This window comes from Onychostruthus taczanowskii, unplaced genomic scaffold (assembly GCF_017590055.1).
Source record: "Onychostruthus taczanowskii isolate IOZ18803 unplaced genomic scaffold, ASM1759005v1 scaffold144, whole genome shotgun sequence".
NCBI lineage: Eukaryota > Metazoa > Chordata > Aves > Passeriformes > Passeridae > Onychostruthus > Onychostruthus taczanowskii.
The window spans coordinates 444,074-447,206 of record NW_024498619.1 but is presented as its reverse complement, the minus strand read 5'-3'; the positions used below and the strand labels follow the sequence as shown (position 1 = coordinate 447,206).

Here is a 3,133-nt window from a genome sequence, read left to right as displayed (position 1 = left end):
CTGCCAAGAACACCCGGAGCCCAAAGCCTCATGTGGCCTTTGGGGACCTCAGCAGAGCGGGGACCACGGGGGACAGGTTTGGGGACACAGGGGGGCAGGTTTGGGACACACATGGGGCAGGTTTGGGGACACACATGGGACAGGTTTGGGCACAAAGTGGGGCAGATTTGGGGACACACATGGAGCAGGTTTGGGGACACAGTGGGACAGGTTTGGGCACACACATGGGCAGGTTTGGGCACCCAGTGGGACAGGTTTGGGCACACAGTGGGACAGGTTTGGGGACACACATGGACAGGTTTGGGCACACAGTGGAACAAGTTTGGGCACACACATGGGCAGGTTTGGGCACCCAGGTGGCAGGGGCACCTTCCACAGCCCAGGGCGCTCCAGTTACTTTTGCATAAATTACCCTGGACGTTTTTGACAGAGAAAAGATGCAGAAAAGCACAGTTTAATCTTTCTCCTGTTGCAAATGTGCCCAGGGGAGCAGGAACATCCTGCTTGCACTATTATGAGATAATAATGGCATTAAACAGGACATCATTATGGCCTCATTAGTTACGGCCCTAGACATTTATTTGGGGGATTAAATCCCTCTATTCAGACCACAGACTCGACCTGGCTTAACAATCCCACTGAAATTAAGAAGTTTTCCCTTTCAGTAAAGTCTAAGAGTTAATAAAACCCACGGGTAGCCAAACCAGCACAATTCCTGCTGGGATCTCAGTGCCAGGGCTGTGGGCATGGCTGGGACAAGGTGGCACTTTCCTCCTGGCCACAGTGACACAGAACCAGGGGGTGGTCTGGGTGGAAGGGACCTCAAAGGTCCCGGTGCAGGTCCCTGCAGTCCCTCCCCTGCAATGGCATCTCTCAAATGTTATTTATGTCCTGCTCTGGCTTTTTTTAATAGAGGAGGAAAACTTCCCTCCCCTCCCTTCCTCCTCGTTTATTACAGGCATTAAGTTAAACATGGTTTCCTCTTAAACTCGACCTAATCCAATTAATATTAATATTGCCCTGAGCCAGGCTGATCTCATTAGTGTCCATATTTAATATCTTTCCTGCACGTTGTGCTGAAAATGAGCTTCTTGCTTTTCAGCGGCTCTGGAAAGGAGGAGCAGCGTTTCCTTCCATTCGGGAGCACGGGCGGGATGGGGAAAGGAGCAGCCTGGGGCAGGGGGTGCTCATCCAGCGGCCCCTCTGCTCCCGGCCTGGCAGGAGAAGCGCTGGGAACGGGACCTGGGCGCCTCGGCCAAGGGGGAATTCCGAGGAATTCCGGGATAAAGAGCGCATCCTCCTCGGGCATTCCCAGAGCTCGTCCCCCGGCCGGGGGAGCCCACTGGGGACACCGGTGCGACACCAGGTCTGGGGGCCCTCCAGCAGGGATGCTCCGGGCGCGCTCATTAACGGGGGGATAGCTCATTAGCGGGGGATAGCTCATTAACACAGCGCCCATTAACACCCCGGGGGTCGGGGATTCCGTTCATTCAGAACCTCGGGGGGTCCCGAGCTCTGTGCCCACCGGGAATGACCCCCAGGAAATGCAGGATTCCCGGCAGCGCAGGGCTCGGCAGGAGCTGTGCGAGGACATTCAGCCCTGGTTGTGTCATCTGCTCCCTTCCCTTCCCTTGGAGCAGCTGCCGAGGTCAGGAGCAGGGTTTGGAGCAGAATCACCGCGGATTTGGGTTGCAGCAACAGCAGCCAGTGAAACGGGATCCCTGCTATTCAGAACAAAGCTCCCTTTTTTGTTTTGGATCCATCAGCAAATAACTGGGACCCATGGAATGCCATAAAGCCATAGAACGATGAGGGTTGGGGAGGATCTTAAAGAACAAGATGATCCATCCCAAACCATTCCATAATTTACAAATAATCTCCTTTCATGTGCAGAGCCTGTGGAGATGATGCAATGAAAACTGCCCAGTTCCAGCCCCAGGGCTCAGAGTTAGATGTGTTCATCCTCCTCCTCCCAAACCACAGAATGAATCTTTCCTTGCCGTGACCTCGTGGTTTTAGGCCAGGCTGCTGTTGTTCACCTCTGCCCCCTCCCAGCACGTCCTGGCTGGTGCCCAGAGCAGCCCTGGCTTAGCAGGGACAGCTCCATCAGTAGGCTCCACCTCGGCTCTGCTCATCTCTGCAAACCCATTTTTAGGGAATTCATGCTGTGTCCCAGCCCCACCTGAGCCCAGGGGGAATAATCAAGGTTTTGTTCATGAAATGGAATGGTTTGGATTGGGAGGGACCTCAAACCCACCCAGTGCCACGGCAGAGACACCTCCCGCTGTCCCAGGTGCTCCAGCCCCAGTGTCCAGCCTGGCCTTGGGCACTGCAAGGGATCCAGAGGCTGCTCTGGGCACCTGTGCCAGCCCTGACATGGAGGAATTCCTTCCCAATATCCCATCCCGAATGGATCCCTGCCCTGCCCCACGGGCAGCCTCAGGACCTGGATGACATCCTGAGATTCCCAGGGGCCACTTCTGGAGCTCGCCCAGGGCCCTGAGGTGACAAAATAGAGCTGGCAGCGGTGGGATTCGAACCCACGCCCCCGCAGGGACTGGAGCCTTAATCCAGCGCCTTAGACCGCTCGGCCACACTACCTTGGCACAGCGTTCCCTAGGAATGGGATTGGAGCCGGGATCCGCCCCTGGGCACGGTGCCTTGCCCATCCCGGCCGCCCTCTCCTGCCTCAGATCCTTCGGATGCTCCTGCGTTCTCAGGAGCTCCCGGCAGGATGGAGCCTGGCTGCAGCGCTCCCAAAGCTGCCCTTCCTTCCAGGGTGGGATTGCTGCTCTCCCTTCCCTTCCCTTCCCTTCCCTTCCCTTCCCTTCCCTTTCCACACTCACCCCCACATCTCTTTCCTTCCAGGGTGGGATTGCTGCTCTCCCTTCCCTTCCCTTCCCTTCCCTTCCCTTCCCCTCTCCCAGCTCCACAGCTCTCTCCACACTCACCCCCACATCTCTTTCCTCAAAGGCCGAGGACAGCTCCTCCATCCCGATGGGAACAAGGCGCAGTGTCCGATTTCCCTGTTGGATCTGTGCCCTTCCCGCCGCGCCGTGTCCCCTTGGCTCGGGGGTCCAGGGGCCGAGGTGACAGGGACAGTGACAGTGACAGCGCTGCCGCTCAGTGCCTG

General features: G+C 57.1%; 1 non-coding gene across 1 annotated transcript; it reads right to left on the bottom strand.

Moving 5' to 3' along the window:
- Positions 1 to 2,519: 2,519 nt before the first annotated feature.
- Positions 2,520 to 2,601, bottom strand: TRNAL-AAG. Its single transcript has one exon. It is a non-coding gene; the product is annotated as a tRNA-Leu (tRNA).
- Between the last annotated feature and the right edge of the window lie 532 nt (positions 2,602 to 3,133).